The sequence below is a fragment of the Amphiprion ocellaris genome, chromosome 24 (assembly GCF_022539595.1).
Source record: "Amphiprion ocellaris isolate individual 3 ecotype Okinawa chromosome 24, ASM2253959v1, whole genome shotgun sequence".
Taxonomy (NCBI): Eukaryota; Metazoa; Chordata; class Actinopteri; family Pomacentridae; genus Amphiprion; species Amphiprion ocellaris.
In genome coordinates, this window is record NC_072789.1 from 19,015,551 (window position 1) to 19,025,766 (window position 10,216).

Sequence of the window (10,216 nt, forward strand, 5' to 3'; positions counted from 1 at the left end):
TTAAGAGACTAATGGACAATTAAAATAAGTTTCTCCACTAAAACTAATAAACATGAGGTCAAATAGAAGGAACAGTTTTAAATACTGCTGTCCCACGATGACAAGAATAAAGTTTGTCAACAAAAACTAAATCTGCTGGTGGATTCCATTAAAGTCCTAATAAATGATAATAAAGTGTGATACTAAAGGTTTGTGATGCTAAAAATCTCCAAGTAAAGATATCAAGTTGAACATGTGGATGGAGGTTGATAAAAGTTTCTCTCCCTTCATTTCTCTGGAGCGACTCCATGGATTTTATGGATGGTGGTTAAAGACCTGCTCTTCTAGTGGTCTTCCTTCTAGTCGCTGTAAAAAGTCAGTCCATCCTGGCCGACTTCAACACCTCTTCCTGACAAGTTGTTCTGCCTCTGACCTGGTGGAAACTCCAGAAACTGGGGAAAACCTGTGGAGACTCGAAGAACTCGTGGAGACTCGAAAAACTCGTGAGGCGGGGGAAGGTGTGGTGGGTGGTGGTGGGAGGTGGGGGAGTAGAGGGGGGAGGCCGCCACCCACCTCCCCCGCCTACTCTCCGCCCTGACTCCACCCAGACTCCGCCTTGGCTCCACCCATGTGGTCACTTGGAAACTACGATGCCAAAGGGACGACGAATTTATTTCTTTGTATCTGATCTGTAGCTCAGTGAGTTAAGGATTTGCCTATGGAGCTGCAGGTCGCTGGTTCAAGACCAGACACTTCTTAAATTTTCTCAAAATCCTGACAAAGACAAAGAAAGAAAACTGCCGGTGGCGGGTCTTGAACCTGCGACCTTCCACTCTGGAGTCACTCCTCTTATCCTCCTGAGCTATTCGCTCAGATACTAAATCTTCTCGTTTTTGCGCATTTATCATCTATTTTTTGGCCTTTTCGAGTTTTTTTTTAACTCAAGTCTCGACTCGACCGTTTTTCTCAGGAGGTTGGACTTCAGCCTTTGTGCTGGAGGGTGGAACCCTCAGTTCCAAGACTTTCCAAAGCCTCCACACCTCCCGAGTCCTCAGGACCTGAGCTTTCACACAGTCTGAGGGCTGAAATTTTCTAAGTCCCACAGTAGTTCTCTGTTAGTTTGAACCTTCAGACAGTCCAAGGACTGATATCTTCTAAGTTCCTGAGTAGTTCTCTGTTAGTTTGAACCTTCAGACAGTCCAAGGACTGATATCTTCTAAGTTCCTGAGTAGTTCTCTGTTAGTTTGAACCTTCACACAGTCTGAGGGCTGAAATTTTCTAAGTCCCACAGTAGTTCTCTGTTAGTTTGAACCTTCAGACAGTCTGAGGACTGAAGTTTTAAAGGTTTCTCAGTACTTCTCTGTTAGTTTGAACTTTATGGTTAATAGAAGCCTTAAAACTTGTGACCATGAGTCTTGATTTCACATTTAGACCATCAATCTGAGTTCTTCTCAGACCGTCACCTGTGGGTTTTTTAGAAATCCTCAACAAACTTTGATTCTCTTCACCGAACAGTAAAGTTTGTGGAGATCAGAAGGTAACATTAGTTTGATCAATGCCTTCAACTACTAGTAGACTTTATCTGGAAAACAGTTTTCTGAAATGAGTTCTTAGTAAATCTGTCCACAATCAAACCAAGAACATAGAAAGAGGAAATGTTTGAAGAAACAACTTGATGTTTTCATTTCAGACTAGAAAACCCTTTACGTCCTTTATCTGTTTTTGTGCTTTTTGATCCTTTTATTGTCTCTTCTGTTTCATTTGATCTTCTAAAGTCTAACTGGTGTCTTTTGAAATGTTTTGTCTTTAGTTTGATTCTTCTTAAATGTTTATTTTTGCTCTTTTCTCACCTTTTATTCTTTTCTAATGTCTGATTTGATTTCAAAATGTTTTGTCTTTTTAATGTTTAATTGTTTTTTCAAATGTTTTATCAGCTTGTTTGAAAAATGTCCTTTTCTTTCCCAATGTTTAATTTTTCAATTAAATCTTTGTTTTTTTAAATGTTTTACCATCTTTTAATGTTTAATTTTCTTTTTAAATGCTTCATTGTATTTTCTGTTTAATGCCGATTTAAAGTTTTATTGTCTTTAAGATTTAATTTTCTAATTAAACATTTAATTACTTAATTAAATGTTTTGTCTTTTTAAAGCTTTAATAATCTAATTAAATGTTTTGTATTTTTTAAATGTGTAATATTCTTCTTGTTTAATTGTATTTTTTAAATGTTTAATTATCTAAAATATTTGATCTTTAATGTTTAATATTTTTGTTTGAAAAATGTTATTTTCAGAATTACATGTTTTGTAACTTCTCTTTAATTATATAATTAAATATTTTGTCTGTTTAATATAATTTAATTGCTTTTAATGTTTAATTTTCTTTATAAAAGTTTTATTGTATTAAATGCTTTTTCCTTTAATTGCTTTTTTAATGTAGTTTATTTCTTTAATTTTTTTTTCTGTCAAGATTTTAACCCCAACCTTAAAAATGAAATAAACCCTTAAATCACAATGAAAATACTTCTATTGTCACAATCATGAGTTAGTCAATTATTCAGTTTATCAATTCAACTTTATTTGTTTAGCACCTTTTACACAGATGACAAAACTAAACAAGCAAAGAGAAAAAACTATGCTAAACTATGATTAAAACTCAAAAACACTTAAAAAAAAAGATTTAACATGGTCATAAAATATGTTGTGTCCAGGGGATGGAGTTTATTGAAGTCTTCTTGGGCTCACATGGTAAATCATTTAAAATATGAACTTGATATTCAGTCTAAGGAAACTGCAGAGCGACAAAAGAACCAACAATATCTCCTGTTTTCTCCTTTAATGAGTCGACTCTTCTTGTGCTTTTAGACCAAAGAACTACAGACTCTTCACAACCTGCTCAAACTCTTGGTACAGGACCTCACCACACGGGTCAAGAAGGTTTCTGTCTCATTTCTACTCTGAAGCTCACCTTCTCCTGCTCAAACTGCTGACAAATGTTTCTGCTGCTCTAAAGTCTGGTCTCCAGAACATCCTAAAAACTCTCAAAGTCTCTTCTGCTGCAGGTTGCTTTGTAGAACTGTTCCAGAAAACCTCACTAAACCACATGGAGGAGCGTCAAGATAGTCGTCCAAATGAAACCATACAAAAACCAAACTAGCACAACCCAAACGCTAAAGTCTCCTGCAGCCTACCAGAGAACCTCTGAGAACAGAGAATCAGGACAGGAACTCTTACCTTCTGGACAACCAACGCTGGTTCTCAAACAAGAATACAGAATGTGTCTGACCAAAAACCTCTAAAGACTCACTACAGCCAAGATAAAGACACAACTCAGCTGCACCAAATCCACTAATCACTGCACACATTAGCACCATGTGCTCACTGTGGCTGAAGAACCACATTTACCAAGACAACTATCCAGTACAAAGCCCTAAAACACACCAAGAAACACATTAAAGATGATTTTACTGCTGGAAGCTGCAAACCAACACCTAAAGAACAAACTAATGCAATGGAGCCAAACCCGGTTCACTGGTGAACAGAAGCAGAGGAAATGTTTGTCTGCAGCCACATGAAGCAGGAAGACACTGAGCTGCTCAGGTGTTCCTGATAACACCAAGCTGCTCAGGTGTTCCTGATAACACCAAGCAGCCACCTGGACAGCCAATAGGAACACAGCTTCCTGGAAGTCCAGAGGGCTGGCTTAGTCAGGTAAATTTAGTTTAAAGTTGAAGCAGAAAGTTAACAAAGAAAGTTGAAAACCACCTTCTGATACCTGAAATCTCTGAGTTTTCACACAAAGAACACCTGAACATGTCAAACTGGTTCCATAGTAGAACCATCATTGTAAAAACATCATAGTCTGGTGTGTTGTTCAAAAAACATTAGAACCCGGCTGTATGGGGTCGCTGAGGAGCAACACAAAAACAGGACAAATGCTGGTTTCCAGGGGGTTAGGAGGATATTTATTTGAAAGAGGAAGTTTACAACAACACAACATGTGAGCAGAAAAATCACAAACTCTGTCTTTAGTTCAGCTGAAAATATTAGTTTTTGTCTTTTTTTATTGACCAAACTTTTCAGGAAATAGATGAAGAATAATTAAAGCTCTCATAGAAATCCATCTTATTTTGGATCCTTGTGGAGAGTTTAATCTTAGAGTTTGTAAAGCTGTTGAGTTTTTACAGTCACATGGATTGTTTTCTTTGAAAAAAAAAATCATCATGAATTTTGTCGCAAAAAAAACAACGCCTTACTATATTATGTCAAAAAAAAATGTGACTTTTCAAACATGTTGGATAAACATGCCATATGATGAAATAATGTAAAGGAGGCCGTGAAAAAAACTCCAGAAAGGTTTTCTTTGAAAAAAACAAAAAAATCATCATGAATTTTGGCGCAAAAAAAACGCCTTACTTACTATGTCGAAAAAAATGGGATTTTTTAAACATGTCGTAAAAACGTGCCATATGATGAAATAATGTAAAGGACAGCGTGAAAAACACTCCAGAAAGGTTTTCTTTGAAAAAAAAAATCATCATGAACTTCGGCGCAAAAAAAACGCCTTACTTACTATGTCGAAAAAACATGCGACTTTTCAAACATGTTGTAAAAACGTGCCATATGATGAAATAATGTAAAGGAGGGCATGAAAAACACTCCAGAAAGGTTTTCTTTGAAAGAAAATCATCATGAATTTTGGCGCAAAAAAAACGCCTTACTATACTCTGTCAAAAAAAAATGCCATTTTTCAAACATGTTGTAAAAAACGTGCCATATGATGAAATAAGTTAAAGGAGGGCGTGAAAAACACTCCAGAAAGGTTTTCTTTGAAAAAAAAAATCATGAATTTTGAGGCAAAAAAATGCCTTACTATACTATGTCGAAAAAAAATGCAACTTTTTAAACATGTCATAAAAACGTGCCATATGATGAAATAATGTAAAAGCGGCTGTGAAAAACACACCGGAAAGGTTTTCTTTGAAAAAAAAATCATCATGAATTTTGGCGCAAAAAAAACGCCTTACTATACTATGTCGAAAAAAAATGCAATTTTTTAAACATGTCATAAAAACATGCCATATGATGAAATAATGTAAAGTAGGGCGTAAAAAACACTCCAGAAAGGTTTTCTTTGAAAAAAAAATCATCATGAATTTTGGCGCAAAAAAAACGCCTTACTATACTATGTCGAAAAAAAATGCAGTTTTTTAAACATGTCATAAAAACATGCCATATGATGAAATAATGTAAAGTAGGGCGTAAAAAACACTCCAGAAAGGTTTTCTTTGAAAAAAAATCATCATGAATTTTGGCGCAAAAAAACGCCTTACTATACTATGTCGAAAAAAAATGCGACTTTTCAAACATGTTGTAAAAACGTGCCATATGATGAAATAATGTAAAGGAGGGCGTGAAAAACACTCCAGAAAGGTTTTCTTTGAAAAAAAAAATCATCATGAATTTTGGCGCAAAAAAAACGCCTTACTATACTATGTCGAAAAAACATGCGATTTTTCAAACATGTTGTAAAAACATGCCATATGATGAAATAATGTAAAGTAGGGCGTAAAAAACACTCCAGAAAGGTTTTCTTTGAAAAAAAAATCATCATGAATTTTGGCGCAAAAAAAACGCCTTACTATACTATGTCGAAAAAACATGCGATTTTTCAAACATGTTGTAAAAACGTGCCATATGATGAAATAATGTAAAGGAGGGCGTGAAAAACACTCCAGAAAGGTTTTCTTTGAAAAAAAATCACCATGAATTTTTGCGCAAAAAAAATGCCTTACTATACTATGTCAAAAAAAAAAGCGATTTTTCAAACATGTTGTAAAAACGTGCCATATGATGAAATAATGTAAAGGAGGGCATGAAAAACACTCCAGAAAGGTTTTCTTTGAAAAAAAAATCATCATGAATTTTGGCGCAAAAAAAAAGCCTTACTATACTATGTCGAAAAAAATGCGATTTTTCAAACATGTTGTAAAAACGTGCCATATGATGAAATAATGTAAAGGAGGGCATGAAAAACACTCCATAAAGGTTTTCTTTGAAAATAAATCATCATGAATTTTGGCGCAAAAAAAACGCCTTCCTATACTATGTCAAAAAAAAAAGCGATTTTTCAAACATGTTGTAAAAACGTGCCATATGATGAAATAATGTAAAGGAGAGGGTGAGAAACACTCCAGAAAGGTTTCTTTGAAAAAAAAATCATCATGAATTTTGGCGCAAAAAAAAAAACGCCTTACTATACTATGTCGAAAAAAAATGCGACTTTTCAAACATGTTGTAAAAACGTGCCATATGATGAAATAATGTAAAGGAGGCCATGAAAAACACTCCAGAAAGGTTTTCTCTGAAAACCTTTTTGGACAACATACTAAACTATGAGGTTTTAATAACATTTTAAATGACAAACAATATCTTTTTGCTCTTTTTGTTCCTGAAGCTGGAATCAAACCTGCGTCTCCAATGTCGTTCTGTTGAGAAGTCACCCTCTCAACCAGTTGGGCTACCTGGACAGCTTGTTTTCAGCTCTTGGACGACATACTAAACTATGACGTTTTTACTGACATTTTGGACGACATACTAATCTACTAGAAAAGCACTCAGAGAGCGCAGTACTCCACCAAGCTCAGTTAACATGTTATTTCCGACAAATGAAATCTTTAATAAAAAATGACCTTCTGCTGAGCACAGGCGTGTGTTATGCATGTGGATGCTATGTATGGATTCAGAATTGCGTGTAAATGACTCTTATAAAGGTCTGTTGATCAGTTCATCACTTTTGCCAAGCCTTTGTTTCGCTCATGTTAAAATAAACGTTCCCTCCATGCTTTTATTTTGATGGTGTATTTTTAATGTTACGCGCTTTTATTTTGTCACCATTCCAGTGGCAGAGGAAGTGTTTATCTAAAAAGCGGTTTCTTAACATGACGAAGACGCTGCCAATAAGTTCAAAAATTCAAGTAAAGATGAAAAAAAAAACGGTTCCAGCTGTTGCTGTCTAGCAAAGGATGTGTCTAAAGTGAGAAGCAGCTGCAATGGGGACAAGCTCTTACTGTGAAGGAATGAGTGAAGGACAGAAAGGTGAATTTGTGTTCAAAATAAGGCTGACGGCTGAACTTAAAGGCTTTGTGAACCATCAGGAGCTTCACCATCATCTGGCTGGGGTTTGCTACATACATGACCTAAATATGTAGCGGGACTCAGAAACAGCCCACAGTTTAATCATTGGTTCCTTGGATGATTTCCAACTGATAAATCAGTCAGTTTGTAGTAGGATTGCAATCATGTGATCATCAGCAGGTAACTGACACAGTGTTCACTTGTTGTCATGGTTACAGCAACGCCGTGCCGGCAGCTATATCTGGTAATGGGAAATCCTTAAAAAGCCGGGGATCCAGACTATGAGTCACATCACTGTGGAAATTTAATGAGGTGGTCCTGGTGTCATTTCTGACTTCCCCTGAAAATTTCATCCAAATCCGTCAGTCCATTTCTGAGTAATATTTCACACTGACAGACAGACAGACGGATTCACAGATTCACAGACCAGCGTACGCCGATCGTCACATAACTCCGCTGTTCCTTAATACGATTTTAAATCTAGGAGGATGTTAAACAGCTGCAGCTCCTCTCCTCAATGAAGATCTGGAAACAGGACGGAGTTCATCGAAAAACACAAGGCACAACTCCAAAAACAGGACAAAGAGAGGAATTAGAAGTGTCAAATACTTTTGTATGTGAGGAAAGGCACTTAAAATTGGATCAGCAACTGCACAAAAACATGTATAGAGGCAAAATGATTATGGATTAGGCCATTTGTTGTGGCTAAAACTGTCAGTTTGCTCTTTGCTGCAGTGAAAGACGAGATCAGTTGTGGCTGAAACCCTCCAATGACCCAGAAACTGAAAGCCTTTTATCACCGATAATGATGTGTTGCAGAAAAGCGCCGGGATGTTGTCAGTAATATATGTGTGTGTGTGTTTCTGAGAGTGTGTGATAACGCCATGTAGATCACCTCTTTGTGCAAGTTTGCTTTCGGCGCTGCGCTTGTTGAAACAGAGGCTGGAGACAGGCTTGTTCAAACAACCGTTATCCTGAGTGGAGCCCATTAGCCCTCTAAATGTGACAGCAGAGTGGAGGAGAGTCATCCAGCAGCGTCAGCGAGTACATATGATGACAAAGTAGGGAGGGAGAAAACTTGTCAGGCTGATTTGAAAAGCCAAAAGATGAATTTATGCCTGCTAAGGCCTGTAGAAAACATCTAGGGACCACCTCAGGGTTCCCAGAGAGGGTTTACACAGCACAACAGAGAGGCATTACTCTGCAGGAAATGACCTCATTAACCACGCATCATGACAAATTCAGACAAAAATGATGGGAAAAACAAACGGATAGATGAGCCAAGATACCCAAAGATGATTCCAGGAGCAGCTACACGGTTTTGTGTTGATGACAGTCTTTGTGTTGTCCTTCCTACAGCAGACATCAGATGGGAGGTTTGCCATCCCATAGAGTGAAAATGGAACTTTGAATACAGTCAAAATGCTGCATCCATATAATTCCCATGTATACACTGTAGAACTGGAGGAAACATTGAACGTACACGGTTCCATGTTGACAGCTTTAAAGGCTTCAGTAATGAAGCGCGTGTCTTATTTGGCCATTAAAATCATGCATTCTGAAAATGTCGGCTTCATGTCTGAGTAGCGTCTATTTTTATGTGCATTTTGAAGTATTACATCAGAAAAAGTTAATATACAATTCTAAAAAAGCGTTACCAATTTCACAAAAACTGTTTCGACGCTCACTTCAGGCAGTTTTTGGCTTTTTTAAAAGAGTTAATGCATGAATTAGAAGATGAATACACCTTTTTCGAATTAGTCAGCATTTAATTCACATGACTTATCAATTCATTATTCATAAAAATGCATGCAGTTATTTTCCATGTCACATACTCAGGATACATGGAATAGACCGGACTGCTTGTTGAGACACTGTGAAATCGCAGCATCTGTGTTGTGGCATCAAACAGAGCGTCTTGGTTGCCATGTGCAGCATTTTTAGTTGAAGTTACATCTAAATCACCATCTCTCTCTGACTTCCCGTCTAGCTTGGCACATTTTCATTTCGGTGACATTCACACAATTGAATGCTTTCATATTCATCATTCACTCAACATACAAATCAGAAATCCTCCTTTATGATTTCACTCGCTGTCCCACATCATTAACACAGTTTTCACAAGTTTCTTTGCAGTGACTGAACTCACATAAAACACAATCAGAGCTTGTTTTATTTAGAATTGCTTTGTCGTCACATTTGACATGACACTACACCGCGTTCTAAATGAGGCATGCATGTTTGGTTTACATTGTTCTGTTAACAGTTTTGATAAGTAAACCTGTGCATGCTTGTCCTTCGATTGCTCTATTTCTGACAGGAATATTGATACATGGTCTGTATTAAACTAGTGACTCATCGGTGATACATTTCCGTAGAATGCTCTACTAGACTGAGACAGAACCAGCCACAACATCATGACCACTGACAGGTGAAGTGAATAACATCGATCATCTTGTTATAATGCAATGTTCTACTAGGAAACCTTGAGTCCTGACATTCATGTGGATATGAAGAATGAAAACGGATGGAAAAGAAAATAAGCAAACTGTAATCCAAGAGATTTGAGTTTAAGTCACATCTCTTGCCATAATTCTAGTTTTATATTTTGACCTAAATGTCATTTCACTTCACTTGCTGATTTTTTGTTCCATGTGTAGTTAAGTTGAGGTGCCAAAGCTACTTGGTTAGGTTTAGAAAAAGATGTTGGTTTGGATTAAAACACACAGTGTTGCTTCATTTACCTAATGCAGAGGTCCCTACAGACCCTTATGTATGGGAATGTGCAGTGATAATCGATCATTTAAGGGGATAATGTCCACATTATATGCATTTGTGGCTTCACCTCAGATATAAACTCTGGTCGCCGAACCCAAAATGCAGAACCCAAAATACACTCTGTTGCATATTATCTCATCTTTGTTTGTATGATCTTGCGATCAGTGATAATTCCTATAATTGGCCTGAAATGTAGACCTGAGAAGTTGGTTTGGAAGAATCTACCATCCTGAACATCCTTAAATGTAGACTAAAAGACAGTTTGGAAGAAAATTCCACCTAAAATCCTCCAATGTAGACCTAAAAGGTGAGTTTGATGGTATATT